This window comes from Rhipicephalus microplus, chromosome 10 (assembly GCF_043290135.1).
Source record: "Rhipicephalus microplus isolate Deutch F79 chromosome 10, USDA_Rmic, whole genome shotgun sequence".
In the NCBI taxonomy this organism is placed as follows: Eukaryota; Metazoa; Arthropoda; class Arachnida; order Ixodida; family Ixodidae; genus Rhipicephalus; species Rhipicephalus microplus.
The window spans coordinates 41354079-41371810 of record NC_134709.1 but is presented as its reverse complement, the minus strand read 5'-3'; the positions used below and the strand labels follow the sequence as shown (position 1 = coordinate 41371810).

General features: G+C 44.5%; 1 protein-coding gene across 2 annotated transcripts in view; it reads right to left on the bottom strand.

Moving 5' to 3' along the window:
* LOC119181124 (ATP-binding cassette sub-family G member 8) overlaps positions 1-17732 on the bottom strand; it is a 388763-nt gene that overhangs the window by 178412 nt on the left and 192619 nt on the right. The gene's annotated exons all lie outside the window — the stretch shown is intronic.

Sequence of the window (17732 nt, the reverse complement as noted above, 5' to 3'; positions counted from 1 at the left end):
AGAGAGAAAGAAGAAAGGAAGGCAGGGAGATTAACCAGAAATTGGAGCATTCGATTCGCTACCCTGCAAATCTATTGAGATGAACAGAAAGCTATCCGAGAGTCATAATGTAATTAATTTCGTCATAATAGGTTCATCATTAGGTGAGAAAAAGTCAATGTAAAAAAAAGTCTCTTTCCTAAACATACCACCAGAATCTGCGAACGTCACGTCACGGATATCGAAGCGCACTTTTCGTATTTTGGGTAAGATTGCTTCAAGGTAATTTCCGGAAACTCAGAAGATAGTGTCCCCTCAGAGGATAACATACTTACTTTTTTTTTGTTTATTGGGAACAACGCAGGACCTAGGAACCGTCGTATAAATCTATGACGTCATGGTGTTCCGTGCGGGAACATCACTGTGGTGTGGCCACCCACTTTTTTTTTGTTTCGCGCGTTGCCTCAGACAGGCCTGGTAATTTTTGTAACTGTGAGAAACATTTTCACCAACATAAGAGAAATTGCCTCTTTTTTTCCCTTTAGTGTCCCTTACAATTAAAAGAATAGACAAAATGCGATGCCTACCGTTGTGTTCACCCAAAGTGGTCGCGAACACCTATATTTTCCGGTTTAATTGGCTTACGAAACAGCGACAGCGTCCTTTGTAATGAGACACATAAAACCGTTCTCTCGTTACGACAATAGAGAATACATTGAACAGATATGAATAAAACAAGTGCGCTATACAAGCAGAGCGCACAGACGAGCGTGGATTAAAAAAATATTAAATATTGTAGATTCACCACGATTCGCTGCATATTTAAGCCGAATTGGAAATTATGACCGCCGGGGGCTGTCTTTCTTTATTTAAACTTTTTTTTTTTGTGAAGCCATGTTATTAACGACCGAGTACGCTGCGAGTTGCTTCGGGCGCTTTGTGAATGGATGTCTGAACGAGAGTAAGAGAGAGAGAGAGAAAAAATAAGCTCGTTCTCGTGTCCTAAATCTAATTTTCGAAAATTGGGTCGGCGAACTATATGCGCATTTTGGCGGCGTTATTCGACAAACGTCGAAACACATGGAAATATGGGACGGGGATAAGTGGTATAGGGGGCGGGGAAGGAATCGAGAAATATAATTGTTAAGAAAACACTGAACAAGTAATGACGGAAACGGAAAGATGTTGTAGAATATACGTATGTTAGGCCGTATCTTCAGAAGAGCGTATACTCGGTGCTTATAACGGGTAACTTAATTACGGAAGAGTATAAGTTACAGCCGCTCCGCACTGCTTTATTTAATTTTAAAACCGTGGTTCTCATAATCCGATATTCAATCAGGTAGTAGCAACAGTCCTCGCTGCTGCCAGTCGTGGCTACAGAATCAGAGCAGCGTTTGTAATCGTATATATATGCACGTAGAAGAACAGAGCGAGAGAGAGAGAGAGAGAGAGAGAGAGAGAGAGAGAGAGAAAAGCAAGTTTGCACTGACCTGGCAATTTTTGAAACAACGTACGAAGCTGATCATCGTAGTTGCGTTTATTGGCTGGTGTTTGGTTTGAACTAGCTGGTGTTTGGTTTGAGCGATTTCGCTAGGACACATGCCTGACACGCTCGAAACTTCGGCCTTTTGACAATACCTCCTTGCACGGGAACAACGGTAAACCGAGAACGATCGCAACGAAGTGCCGAAAATACTTATACAAAAGAATATCGCGGAATGAACTGGCAGAAATAAATCACGCAGCTTGCCCCAAGTCAGGCAAGGCTGGCTCACAGAAGAGCTGGTGGGTGCGCCTGGCTTGACGAGGCTTTTACCATCTCACCTGCATCTTTCCGCAGCTTACTATATAATACGATACTTTACTATACCAACACCCCTAATCAGGTACTGCTTAAATTCTATATATAGGCAGCGAACCGGGTGTATTTCGTCTGATTTCCTAGATAGAACCGGCATTTAACAAGGACCTAATTAAGAGCTTACTATGCTATATTCTACTATACGAAACACACCTAATCAGGTCGCATTTAAATTCTAGATATATTTAACAAACTGGGCATTGAAGCTGTTACTCTCTCAGCTCTCCCATAGTAGAGTACCAAGTGCTCCAAATCGTTAGTGCCATAAGAGATATCGTTACAGCGGAGGACGGGACGGCTTTAGGCTCTGCCACAGTTGAGTACCGAGTACTTGAAATCGTTAACAGCTTTTCTAAACACATTTTTCGTCTGGTTTTTTGGGTATAGCCAACGTTTAACCAGGACCTGATAAAAAGTCTCTCCTACAGCAGTGCGACACAGAAACGGTGCAAATCCAAATACTCTCCATCCTGGTCAACTAAAAATTTAGGCGACACATTGGTGGCAAACACCGATTAGGGGCCGCATTTGCAGCTTTTTGCTCACTGGTCATCTTCATTGGGTGCTTGGGGGGAGGGGGGTTAAATAGCCGGAGCCGGTTTTAGTGATAAAGATAACGCGCGGAAATCCTCGACCATAGCAGCTCTGCTGTAAACAGCTGTGGAAAGTTCCCTACCGAGACATTTCTTCTAGGTGGTTAACTTACGTTCTTCCATTTTCACACCCCCAATTACGTTAATGCAATGTGGGGCCAACAAGGACTCTACGTTGCCACACAGTTACTGAAACGAGTGCTCTCGTGCCAGAATTTACGATTTCAAGAAAGTCTGGAAAAGACCAAACAAGGAAATGATAAAGTTGCGAATGAATTAATCACCGCAAAATGCGAAAGAGAAGAAAAGAAAACGATGAAAGGAGAAGGACACGATGAAATTGTAGCGTCAAAGATACGGGCTCGCACTCAAACGAAACAAAGTTAGTATCTGCAACTGTTCGGAAAACATTTGGAGAGCGATCAAGTATTCAGCGCTCGTGAATACTTCACGAGCAGAACGAAGTCCCCCGTTCACACCCATTGTTTCAACATGCGGCTACAAAAGCTTTCAAAGGGCCTTGAGTGCATTGTTCCAGGGAATTGAGTACAGGGTAAAGTGATTTGCATTAGCAGATGAGCCAGCTGAAAAGCATCGCGGGGGTCTTATTCGATAATTTATGCAAGAAAATAGCGACTATGTTTTCCATCTTCTGAGGGCTTCTCTTTATTTATTTTTTTGCCCAGGCGGATCCGTTCAAAAACGTAGATCTATAGGAAAAAAATAAAGATAAAACAATGACCACAAAACATGAAGAAAGGAAAGGCCGAGCTAACGTGGATTCAAACATCGTTCAGTGTTAACCCCGTCTATTGTAAATGGGCTTAGCTTTTACCTTATAACGTTTGGTGGACTTCGCATACTACATTATGCAAGAGATTTGCCTCTATAGGCCGCCCCCTGCCGTTTCGTTGTATCGTTACACGTGCCCCTGAATGGATTAACGATTTCCAATCCTATCCTTCCCTTGCCTCGGTTACCGCATGGCACGATTAAAAGGGTGCGGCAGTGTATTCCTGTTGCAACATCTTCCTAGATATCGAGGAGTCCAAACTGTGCGCTTTGGAGGTGGCAAATAAACTGTGACGTCACACCGATGAACCCACGTAGAAATTTGGGAGCGAAATTGGGAAAATTCCAAGCTTTTTGCTTCACTTTCGAAGTTTAATAGACATCTTAGTAATTTTTTTTTGCTAACCGAGAAATAGAGTAATAGCCTTTATCTCTATCTTTCCACAGGGACCGGTGTGTGACGGAGCAAAACTGAACATCAGATCACGAACTTGGCGGTAGTATTTCATTTATAGAATGATATAATAGCTTTAATTGAATTACCGCTTCTTTTCCAAAAAAAAAACAACTAAACAAAGCCCGAACCATTGAGGGAAAGTGTTTCAATTGTACTCGAATCATATCATTCACATGCGCCTACAGTTAAGTGACACGGTCCAAAAAATGTGCACAGAATAACAAAATTTGTGCTCGACTATTTGAAACCGGAATGACTTAAGGAGTACGTCGGCAGAAACCTTACAAATATGTCACTTTACATGTTTCGTGTCTTTTTGCATTGTTCTCTCTTTCTCTCTCATCTTTATATTCTTCTTCCTTGATTCACTAGTTTAGGATAACCACGGTTGTCTATAACCACGGTGATCCACTCAAAGATCATGGAATCAAATACCGGCCGCGCCGGCCGCATTATCACGGAGTCTAAATACCATAGGCTCGTGTGCTCGTATTTAGGTTCACGTTAAAGAACCCCAGGCAACCGATATTTCCGTAGCCCTCCACTACGGCATCTCTCATAATCATATCGTAGCTTAGGCACATTACACACCCGAAATAATTATTATTATTACATTAAGATAGCCCACCGGAAGCTTTGCTGGTCAAACTTACTATCTTCTACTTTGCCGTTTCCCTCGTACTCGTGTTTCATCTTCTACATTTTTTTTCTCGCTTTCTATTAAGGTTATGCTATTGCTTGCGGAGAAACGCTGTAAGAGTAAGTGGATTAGGCGACTCATAGAAGAGACGACGCAGCGCACAGATTTCGAAGAGTGAAAATCACTCTCTTAGCGGTGAAGCGGACGTTATGGAATTTTAAATTAGCTTTCGACGGGTTCGCCGAAGGGCATTAAGTCGATGGAAGAATATGAAAAGGTTCAGCCAACAGCTTTTTTTTTTTTTTTTAGCATCAAAAGACCTCGAGCTCTCCATATCCGTTTCTCACTTTTTTGAAAGTTCGGAAGGGCACTTTTATTGTTTGCTCGCGACTTTGCGTGATAATACCAGGTAGTCCTGAACCTAGGAGTGAGGGAGAGAGAGGAAGCTGATGGGTGTAGAAGTTGCGTTGTAAAGGCTGCAAATCACCTCGTTGCGCCGCGTGGCGTGAAATGCAAATGTGGTCTATTCATTATTGTAATGAGGAACGCCCAGCAAGTTAAACTTGAGCAGGCAATAACCTCCCCCCCCCCCCCCACACACACACCGCTGGCAGGATAATAAGGTGTTTGTTGACTCTATAGGGACGGTTTGACGAGGAATGGTCCTAATTGTATGCCTCTTCGTTCTTCACTCAATGCCATCCGCATTTTGTTCCCGTCTTCTTGTAAGCGATATGCTATTCTACTATGGCACGGGATCTGTAAACCTAAAAAAAAGCGTTTTTTTAAACGGTCACAAGTTCGCATATACTAATAATTCGTTTTGCTCGGCAAACACCACGACAATATTGATGAGACCTATGTGTAAAAAAATCGAGTGGCTTTAAGTAGTATTTATTTAGGCTGTCCTATCAATATATATATATATATATATATATATATATATATATATATATATATATATATATATATATATATATATATATATATATATATATATATATGATCTGCGAAACATATTTTCATATATGCAACACAAGAACAGTCTGATAGAAACTCTGTAATCAAAAATTATTAAAACATATAGAGTGAGAGAGGTTGACGTGTTATGCATATCGCTCTAAAGTACGTCTGTGATTGACGGTTACAAAGTTTCGTCGAAAGCTTCGTTAACATTGTAACAACTTCACGTCAAATAACTGCGTGCTCGTGTATCAAGCGCTCTCAATTATCGACCAGATATAATTTTACAAACATTCAATTACTTTTCTTCTCGCAGAGCTACAGAACTTAAAAACTTGGGCAGTCTGTTTTTTTTTCATTTAGCTGGTTTCAAGTACATTAAGTTTATCAAACTTATTTCATTACATAAGTGTACTTATTTAGATAAGTGACGTGGGTGGCAGGGTAAAATCTGCATATCGGCCATTTACCTGGTCCTACCGGTCCTACCGGTCTCCGTCCGATTCCTGTCTCCGAGGTGTTGGTTCTGCTACCAGGAGCCAGTTCTACCTGTCTGCGTGACAGGTTCGATGCCAGTTACGGCATCACACGCTATCGAGTTGATTGCAGAGTTATGTCCTGCTGCACCGACTCGCACTCGGTGCAGCATCAGTAGGATCAGCTGGCAGACTGGCAGATCAGCTGGTGCAGCATCTGGAGGATCAGCTGGCAGCTCGAGGAGGATCAGCTGGCAGACGAGCCAGCTGATCCTCCTCGGGACTTCTCGAGCACAACCACGTGCAACGAACTGGGCCAGCCTGGATTGCAACTACACGTGCATGCTGGCACACAAGCAGCCAATCAGCACGCTGCCCTACGCACGTGCTGCTCGTCACCGGACCTTCAAGGGAATCCCACCAGCCCTGGTTCGAAATCCGGTCCTATCGCGCGGTCAACGCCTCCTCTGCGCAACATTACCTTTCACCAATCTAGGACATGCCAATGGCCAAGAAGTCCCGGAAATGCTAGTGCCCCGGCGCCAAGTACGCCGACACCGGGTCATGGCCACGCATCAATCCCACCTACGTTTGAAAGACGACCACGTCGTTCGCGCCGCCAGTACCGTCGTTGCTGCATCTCCAACGCCACAACACCACTTGCGCGGCAGCCCAACAGGTCATGGCACGTTCCACCACACCTGCGCGCTCATGGCAGCACCGCGGACGCCGCACAGCACGCCAATCGGTGGCATGTCATCGCAGATTCCCGCGCCTACTTCGAGGGCACAAGACTTGCGTAGACCGCCCATACGGCCAACCACCAGTATTTGAAAAATTGAATTGCTGCACAAACTTGAAGGAAAACAAGGGGGACAGGAAAGAGCGCAGAACACAAACTTGAAGTAAAACAAGGGAGACAGGAAAGAGCGCAGTTTGTGCAGCAATTCAATTTTTTCAAGTATGAACCAACTAGTCTGCAAAAAAAGTATTGCTTCACCAGTATTTGTACCGGCAGTGCCAGTCTCCCACCATCCTCGCCCACTCTGCTGCTCCCAGTGCCGCCTACCGGAGCTGCGACATGGACCCCATGCCGTTCCAGATGATGATTCTGACTTCTTTACGGATACTGTCCGTCCCTCTTGCTTTTCCTTTTGTAAACACATTTGAAATCGCGCAAATCGCAAGGGGGGTGGGGGGGGGGAGCCTATCCCCGACAGTTGTAACCAGCTGGCCGCGCAGAAAAAGAAGTCAGCGACGTGGCACGTGAGGTGCGAGCCGCGCGCAGAAGAGAACGGCTGAGCTACTGGCCAGGCAGGACATTGAAGCTGCTACCTCGTCTGTGCTCGCGTCCCAAATAAAGCTGCGACTACAGCTCGGCCTCATCGCCGCCGTCTCGTCACTCGTTCCTCAACAACAGTGTACGGTACGAGAAAGCAACCCTATATCTTTATGTAACGCTGTCTCCGGCACCACGAAGCTACACCAGCGGTAGAAGAAGCCAAACCATCTAGGTCGATTTCAATGCCTAACTACTTTCACTACAATGGGCGCACTCGTGAATTCGTGCCCCACGCCCTATTATCGAGGGTACCCATAACTTAGGTACAGCTCTAGCGGGCCCCCAAACACTACGCTCTGCATTTGCTTTACACGCTACAGTTCTCAGCTATACCCGACCGTCCTATTTCGTGCCTTCCTTTTGAACGCCGCCTTCACAACTGGAGAGATTTATAGCGCCTTGGAGAAAAAAAGAACACCTTCCAACATCGCCGTTTTATTTCCAGTTTTCGCGCTTTTTTCATTTGCTTCATTTGTAGTTTTATCGTTGCTGTTGTTGTTCTTCTTGTTGTTGTTGTTGCTGTTGTTGTTGTTATTGATGATGATGATGATGACGACGATGTTGTTGTTGTTGTTCTCGTCGTCGTCGAATCAGGCTCTGCCGCTCCCTGTTCTTTCTTGTTGCTGAGCAATATTCTCGACTCGAAACCTAGTTACACACCATTGAGATGAGTCCGAGTATTTCAACTTTTTTTTTCCCGCTTTCACTACACCCTATAGTTTCCCGTACTGCGCCATCTTTGACAAAAGTATACGTTCGGCGATGAATTCACAGAGCCTAGCATTGCAGAGAAGCGAGAAACAAATAAATAAAAAGAAAATAACAGAATCAAGAGCACCGCTATGGAAATCGGTGTTCTCGTATACAACAAACAAGACAGTGAAGTTCGAGAAGAATCTTGAGGAGCGAGTCGATTCAGTGGACGGCGCATACGTGAAAATAAAGTTCGAGACAGCGAAAGAGAAATAATCAGAAAAGAGAAGTAGCTTCCGCCAAAAGTTATCGTTGTTGTTCCTGCAGTGCGTTTTCTTCGAGATTCGTTTGCGCAGCGCAACGGTTCCCTTCATATTTTGCTAGTTGCGTGCAGTACAGCGGCGGAATGTTGAAGAAAAAAAAAAGCGCGCGGGGGTATCTCATTGCACTATTGCGAGAGAGCATACAGAGCACCATCTTCTCGGCCTCTTGCCAAAGGCGTGTCGCTGAATCCGCATATAGTCTATGTAGTCGAATGCACTACGATCCGAATCCGAAAACATCCAGTACTGCGAATGATCCGCGAAAATCCATTTTGAACTCCTATCTGCGTCGTCAACGATGCACATATTTGTTTATTTGTTCGCTCGCCTGCGTGTCCGTCTGTTTGTTAAACCTGATTGTGTTTGCACATTTGCGCTTCGTGTGGGCGTATTTACGCGTGTATGCATCTCATTAAAACACCGAGCAAGACAATTTGTAACGTTGACAAACACGCATTTACCTCTTTTCACACAGTCTGAGTTTGAAAATTTTGTGCAGAAAAATTAGCTTAAACGGGTCGTCGCATCTTCTGAATGCTACGGCGCCCAAAAAATCGAATCTTTAGAATGCAGTGCAATGCAGAATCGAGTGACCACAGCGTAATTGTCCATTTCAGGTTGGTAGACGTTTTGAAAACTTGGTTGGGCGAATTCACAAACAGTACAAAAAAAAACAGAAAAAATTGATGTTGCAATTTCTGACGAGGAAGAAATTGCGACATTCACGCTCGGCTACATTCTTCGATACATGTTCTGCTTGGCCTGGTTGATCAGCAGGTCAAAAAGGCGCTTTTTACGGCGTTAAAGCCTTTACGTTCTCTATACCGAAAGCGTTTGTCTCTTCAAAGAGGTGCCGAAACCCGAGATGAAGAGAAAACGCCTACGGTAGAAAATGTAAAGCTTTCGTGCCTTACAAAACTCATTCTTGACTTGATGGTCAACCAGGCAAAGCAGGACATGTCTCGAGGAATCGAGCTGCGCGTGAGTGCCGGAACTTTTTCTTCACCGGAAGTTGCAACAATCGCAAAATACACGACAGCCAGGCACACAGGACCCAGCTTCGACTATAACCTGATGCATATGATGGAAAAGAGCAGAAAAAATATACAGACAGGAGTATGTTGTGGTAGAGGGTTGAGGAGAGTGAGGGAAAAAAGGTCCACCAATCAAAATTCACATGTACATATGCAAACTACATTGATCGAAGTGGTGTGCGTGGTTTATTGTGCTGTAAAAACAAGCGGTTGCTGCAATAGAGATGTCACTTGTTAATTCAGCGCTCGTCCAGTGTACTGCGTTCCTGCGGCGTCGTCCCCTTTATGTCCCGTTTTCCCCAGCTATAAGCATGTGCCAACTCGCTTAAATCAACGTCTTTGTTCAAATCAAATTGCTAAATGTTGGGACTACGAAATACTACGGCGAATGCCGGCAGCCAATCAAGTGAGTGAACACAACTGTACACACTCAATTCGTGCTGTCATTTTACGTAGTTCAAGTTTTCGTACAACGCGTGGCGTTTCCCGACAACATGTCCGACCCGATGCGACGCAACACTGAAACTATGGGTTCGCACTGCTGAGATCGATAATAACCACAATATCTGGTGTTTTGCGTCCCAAAACAACGATATGATTATGAGAGACACCGTAGTGGAGGGCTCCGGAACTTTAGACCATCTGATGTTCTTCATCATTTTTAAGGTATAGCGCTCCACGACAAGGACACAAGAAGAGACACGCACACACACACAGCGCTAACTTGCAACTATTGTTTTATTTGCGATCACACATGCTATATATATAGTAATAGTGGACCGATAAAACCTGGACCATGTCATGTTAACACAATAGTAGCAATAAAACAATAGTTGCAAGTTAGCGTTGTGTGTGTGTGCGTCTCTCTTCTTGTGTCCTTGTCGTGGTGCGCTATACCCTTACAAATGATGAACCCCAACCAACTAGCCTGGCAACGTGTCTTAGCAGATGTTCTTCAGAACATCACGCAGTACAGGGGTCTCTACCATTTTTCCTCGCCCCGCCGCGGTGGTCTAGTGGCTAAGGTACTCGGCTGCTGACCCGCAGGGCGCGGGTTCGATTCCCGGCTGCGGCGGCTGCATTTCCGATGGAGGCGGAAATGTTGAAGGTTTGTGTTCTCAGATTTTGGTGCACGTTAAAAAAACCCCAGGCGGTCAAAATTTCGGGAGCCATCCGCTACACGGCGTCTCTCATAATCATATGGTGGTTTTGGGACGTTAAACCCCACAAAATCAATCAATCAATCAATCAATCAATCAATCAATCAATCAATCAATCAATCAATCAACCAACCAATCAAACAATCATTTCGCCTCCATCGGTATGCGACCGCCGTGGCTGGTATCGAACCCGGGAACTTCCGGGTGCTCAGATCGAGGGCGTGGATTCAATCCCGGAAGTGAAAGACGCACACTTCGACGAGGGCGAAATAAGAAAAAAAAAAGAACGGAAATTGAAAGAGCTAGAATGTCGAAGGTCAACTCGAATGAAGGCGCCATCTAAAGCACCTTGATTTTTCGAGATTAAGGCAAGCTTTAGCGCCACGAACAATTAAATTCAGTGCGTCAATGCAGTCTTATTATTGAATTTGAAGCCTCCACCGCCTCTATTGCCCAATCATTTGCACGCGACTGAGCGATACTCGCGATTTCCGTTACACTGCAGACAACTTCATGGTCTACGCGTACGTCTGAGCTTGGCACTTCATCCTCTTTTTTTTCTTTCCTTGATCGCATTTCTTAGTCTTCTCTTGTTTTATCTCTCGCTTGCATCCATCCCCTTCTCGAAGACACCGTACCAGCTGGGAATGCGACCTTGAAGGCGTTTGCCGCAGCAGTAAATTGTCAACTTTCTAGCCGCTTATTTTTTGTTGCTCTTTCGAATCTTCTTCGGGGCAAACGTTTGATGCCTTCGTTATCGGATCGAAGACCGCAGCGGCATAAAAAAAAAAAAGGCCTCGCACAGCAGTGGTGTACATAAATTCCTTTTTTTTTAACGCATAACTGTCTCGTCTTTCATTCAGTTTTTTTTGTTCTTTTTTCTTCCACTTTTTTTTTAGATCTCTCCACCGGTGTCACAGAATCTATGGCGCAATTTGGAAGAGCGAAAATAGTCAGAAATCGGAATACAGGCCTCTGAAAGTCGCTTATCCCAAGTCGTCACGTTCGTCTGAAAGCCTTTACCACCCTTTACTAGCCACCAGATATACAAAGGATACGCAAAAACAGAATGTACGGGTCATAAAAAAGGAACAGAAAAAAAGAAGACGCGACAAAAGGAAGGAAGCAATTTTCCAGCGTTAGCACGGACCGTTAAAAAATCTGAAAGTTGTTTTTAATTCTTTATAAAACGTATACCTCTATCGCTCCCTGTCCCTTTAATACCGTTCAGTTCTGACACTGACACCGACGCTGACAGCGTGACAACGTCAGTGGGAAAATAAATAAAAAGTTGAACAAAAATTTCCAGCGACTTGCGCGCCACTTTCCTTATTTCCGCAGTGTTCACCCTGAAAAACTTCCGCAAATCGAAAATAATTCGAGCGACACGAAATATATTGCGGCGCTGCTCTTCCTAATAAGCCGCCTTTCTCTTGTTGCTGCTATTTGTGCAGAGTAACGTCAACTCAAGAGGGAAAGTTCTTAATATTTATGCCGACGCAGCCCGCCAAGACTGCCATTCATCTTCGGAAGAAACTTCCGCTATTTTATATAAAATCGTAGCACGAAACGCGATCCCTTAAAAAATAATGAAGTCAACCAAAAGAAAAAAGAAAGATAATTACACTGCAAGAATGAGAGGAAAAGCATACGCGATATCGGCTTTAAAAATACGGCACCACCCACGAATCAACCATAATTTATTCTATAGATCACGCAGACGCCCTCCCCCCCCCCCCCCCCGCCGTCAGAATGGAGAGAGCTGATTGAAATTTCCGCGCCACCCTCCCCGTGGAGTAATTTGAACTCGCCCTGTTATATAACTCCGTTTAAAGGAGTGCCCGCGTCGCCTGCGAAGCCGAATGACAAGCTTGTGGCGAACCGTCAGTCAGCGATAAAGTAGTCTACTTAATTTCGTTATCTCCTCAAATCAAACTTCGTTCGCCCTCGGCTTTTGAAAAATAGTCGCCTGTTATGTCGATATCAAGCGTGATGTTAACGCGTTGGCTTCAAAAAGCTCGTCTCGCGAATATTCCGGCGTCGGCGTTGGCGTCGTTGGCTGTGAATGAAAATCCATAATCCTGGCCTCGACGGAAAAATTGAAAGAGATGCAAATAATATAAATAAAAATTTACGGGCCCAAGTGAGGATCAAAGCCAGGCCACTTGCGTCGAAAGCAAGAGCATACCACCACTTAGCTACGCGTCTGTTTGGAAATTCCGGGAAAGTAACTTTCATACTCTACAAACACGGGCGTCCTGTATAATACAGGATTCCAAATACAACATGTGTTATCGCAGTAATATTGCGTGAAACATGCGTATATAGCCATCGGGCGTCAGAACATGTGATTAACATAACGACTTCACGGTGTAAAGTCGGCCACCCATTACAAAAAACTCACACATTACTGTACGTATTTCCTCAAGACCACGGTAAGTTCGAAAACATTGTACGCGCATGAGTGCCCGTGTTCTAAAGTATGCAACCCGTTACACCGATTGCAGCCATATGCGAAAGCTTCACTGACACAAGCCACTTTGAACTTTATCGATTATATTGTAGTAATCAACAGTTTAAACTTCTCGTGTAACATCATACAATAAACAGCATGCACTAAGTTTTTGAAGTACGCACAAGGGACAGGATATCGCTCTTAAAGGCGACACTTAAGGATGCCCAAATTTCTTTGTAATATTCATTCTAATATTGCCGGTAACTTTTCATGTTTCGTGTGACATCCAAGGCTTTCGCCATAAAATGTAAAAAAAAGAAGAGACAGAAAAAACGGTAATTTAAATTGTTTCAATTCAACAACAACAACAACAACAACAACAAAAAAAACCCGACTCAGCGAGCCGCGCCAGGGAGCCTTTCGCGCAGTAAAAAAAAAAAAAAAGGCAAAGCAAGTATGACCAATCTGACGACGTTGGAGACCTTCACGCTGCATCGGCCAACAGAATTTGTTTTGAATTGGTCTCATCCTGGGCTACCGACACATGGCACGGTGACAGACGATAAGACAGGGTGGCCCGATAAGAGTGCATCAAGGAACCCCATCCGTGACTGTGACGTCGTCCATTCAAAGTGATTCTTTAATAAGCATACCGCAGGGAAGGACGTAAAATAGCTTTCCTCTTTCGCACTCACTGACAGTGCCTCCAGTGTATACATTCGCGAAGCGTTTAGTCGAAGGCAGCGTATATTAGTTTCCGTGATGCGAGTGCTTGGCAGTGGTCAGTGTAGATATCTGACCGAGTGCTCGCAGAGGAGTCGCGGAAAGACTTCGACATCTACTCCGCGCAACTGAATAAAGATGTCCAAGCAAAACAAGCACAGCTTAGTGGAGGCATGAACCACCATTCGACTCTTGGCTCAGGCGGCAGATGCCGTCGCTTATGGTAACGAGGTGGGTTATTGAAAGTCAGTAGGCACTCGATGTAATATCGAGTATGCTGGAAGCCTGAAGGAATAGAACGGGAGATTGCGGGAGATCGCTCGTGGAATCCTTGACATCATGGAAGATCGAGAAAGTACGAAAAATAAAACAAAAGCGCGGCGTTTTATGACGACACTGCTCTGCCCTCGCCCTTGGATGAGTTATTTTACGGGCTGCCTTGCGTAACGGGGTGACCTTTACCATTCAACAGAGTGTGGCGTCACTTTCGCTTCGGTGACAAACCACGGTATATTTTTGTTTTATTTCTACGCGAGAAAGCCGGGGTATAAGCGCACTGGGGGTTGTTATCATCGTGGTAACGGACGCCACCATCTACATTATTCACTTCGAGCTCTTTTGTTATGTTTTGTTTTCTTCATTTTGGCGATGCGGGCTGCTTGGGGACGATGTTGCGCTTCGATAACGACCCTCCGTTCTATTTATAGCGCAAGCCACCGCTCCGTCACGTTCACAACAGACCACAATTTGATTTCGGATCTCCAAAACGTAAAAACAAAACGAAAATGGCATTTGCTTTTTTACCCTGGTTGTACCGCCAAATATTTCAGACGCTACTGCTTCCGGGGCGTACTGGCTACATAAATTGCAAAAACTGCAAAATATCTTTTTTTGTCAGTTTTTTCTTGTTCAGCCTCGGTACTATGGCTTTCGCCGCTTCTTCTTTCAAATTTTCCGTCATTCATTCCAAACTACATTGCACAGAGACGGACACGTCCAACGATTGCTTCGGTCAAGAATTGGTTGCACAATTTTTGTTATTGTTTCGTGTCGGCACTCTTGGGGGGCGTTTTTACGACATCTTGATGTTATAGCACGTGCTGGTGGTCCAACGTTTCATGCCGAAATGGCCGAGCCCGCGCGAGAGTATTACCAGGATCCTCGAACAGCGTTGGCCTCGGCTATTGCTGTTTATGCGAATGCACGGATACGCACCGTGTTTGTGTGCGCTATATTCGGCCCCTTCTCTTATGTTCTTGACCATGGTTCTCGGTCAGTGCATATACAGCGATACAGGCGAGCGAGTGTTCAGTTCGCAACTCCTGCTTTCCACAGGACACAAGGCTGATAGATAGATAGATAGATAGATAGATAGATAGATAGATAGATAGATAGATAGATTAGCAGGAGGATATCAGAAGTTGGTAGGTAGATAAATAGATAGATAGATTAGCAGAAGGATATCAGAAGCTGGTAGATAGATAGATAGATAGATAGATAGATAGATAGATAGATAGATAGATAGATAGATAGATAGATAGATAGATAGATAGATAGATAGATTAGCAGGAGGATATCAGAAGTTGGTAGGTAGATAGATTAGATAGATAGATAGATAGATAGATAGATAGATAGATTAGCAGGAGGATATCAGAAGTTGGTAGGTAGATAAATAAATAGATAGATAGATAGACAGATAGATAGACAGATAGATAGATAGATAGATAGATAGATAGATAGATAGATAGATAGATAGATAGATAGATAGATAGATAGATAGATAGATAGATAGATTGGCAGGAGGATATCAAAAGTTGGCCTCCTTGTGGTGGCTTATAGATGAGAGGAACGGTGTGACAAAGTTGACATTGAATTAAACGGATCCTTAAATGAAGCCGTAAGTTAGTTAAGACCGATAAATTATCTCCTAAAGACTTGATCGTTGTTTACTTCACCACATTGGGAATCTCCAATGGTGACGCAACGAAATTCAAAATTTTTTTCATATTTGACCACGATGACGCCAAAATTTTCCTAAAGCTTAGTGTGTTAAATAATCTGGGCCCCTAAGAGTATAGCGTACTTTATTTTTACCGATTATGAACGAAATAGGCCCGAGTAAACGCTGTGAAAACCGCTTGCAATAGAATGAAAAGGTGGGATAGTTGGTAATTCATAACTGTTCAGCTCGTGCTGTGTGCCTCTTCTTTGCCTTGTGTGTGTGTGTTCCTCCCGCGGTCCCAGTTCACTGAACAATTCTATAAAGATCCCTGACGTCACGACGACTGGTGCGGCAACTTCGATTGGGGTGTCGCGACACGCATTTTGTTTATGCTCGTTTCGTCGCTTATCAATCGCCTTATCGCGTCAAGCGTGGTGTTAATGTTGCCGTAAAGAGTAAATGATGCGATAAAAATGTTTTTCTCTCTGGTGTACCTTCACAGGGCCAGTCAACAGGCTCCAACTTTTTTTTTACCCCCCCCCCCCCCCCCCAAGGAGATCGGCAATTCGTAGAGTAGACCGCGGCGATTGCGTTTTTCGAATATTACAGCGCTGCGCAATGCGCAGTGGCTTCATTTCGAAAAATAACTACCGCGCTCCTTTGCAACGCCCGACCAATCCTCCTTTCACACGCAGTGACGCAATATCGCCGATCGGGAAACTTACGCAGCACGCAGCTCATCGTCGATTGGTCTAAACCTATACCTACAATGGGCTACGCTCCCCCCCCCCCCCCCCCCACCTGTGAGGAAGAACGGTGGCAAGGACGCGGGAAAATTTGCAACCAGCTGAAATCAATGTTCTAACCCCCCGTAACTCCCTTAATATAGCACGTATTCGCAAAATTCCTCCGGCACCATGTTCACTTAGCAAAATTGCAAATGTTACTTCGTATGAAAAATTTTTTGACCTCGGCGTCCTTTATAGGCTCTTTAGACAATGCTGCTGTGACAACAGGGCGTAGCAAGCACTGACAGGGAGGGACTAGCCTCAACGTAGCCAATACCAGCCAACATTTATCGAACGCTGCCTACTGCCGGTCGTATAGAATGAAACACCATTGTTGAAATAGGTAAGATATCATCGTTCCCACCGTGAAGATTGTTACAAAAGAGTGTAAAGGTGAAGCATATGGTAACATAGCTGTTGAAAATAATGAAGGAAAGAGGGAATAAAGAAAAAAAAACACCTGCAAAGGCAAGGGTAACATTAGCACTTGCAGGGCACCAATACTTAGCTTTGACGAAGGTGAAAAGATGGGTATTGTATGCGTAGTCGTCGCAATCGATATCGTATTTGCTAAAATAACTACGTTACCTGATTTGTTGGTTTTTCTTTAAGAGGCGCTGACGTGCACTCAGGAAAAGAACAGCCGTGCTTACCTGCAACGGAAGAGAAACAAGAGAAACAGATTTTAAAGGTGACACAAGACAAAAACGATGTGGTACAGGTCATGTTTGTTTTTCATTGATATGACGTAAAAGAAGATGTGTTCATACAAGTCATCCACTCTAAGCCAAAAATGGCCAAAATGGGAGCAACGGCTGTTTTTACTCCTTCAGACCGACTGTTACTCTCCGAAAAGACCAAGCGGAACAAGATGGCCGACTTGTTCGAGAATGGGGGAGCAACTGTATTCATCTTAAGTTTGTAAGGGAGCAACGGAAGGAGGAACCACTGTAAATGCTCTCGTCACGCAACGGTTACTCCCCGGCAGGACACCGCACACAAATATGCATGCCGCCCACATTGATATTTATGGGCCAGATTATTGTTTGTTCTGTGTGCCAAACTTCACCAAGCCAAAACAGTGATTTATTTTAGCATCCGTAGATAATAAGATAGCAGCGCTGGCTGAACACAGAAGGCCTGAGAATACAGTACGGCAAATACCTAACACACGCAGCAGCAGAATGGAGAATTGGCGCGTCAAAGCGGACCGAATGCCGAAACACGAGCAAAACAACGATAAAAAAAGCCTAGACACGCCGTTCGTCCGCGAAGTAAGGGCGTCAAAGTCGATCAAGCACCGAAACACGTGCATAAGGAGCCCCCCCCCCCCCCCCCGCCCAGATATATCGGAGAAAAAAAAAAAGCGGACCCAGACGCGCTTCTCATCAGCCATACACTTAGTAGCACGCTTCACCGTGTAGTTTGAGGGCAGAATGACAAATCTTCGCCATCTGCGCCCGCACGACAAAAGTGGCGCTGGTGTAGCAAACGATGTAAGTTACAAA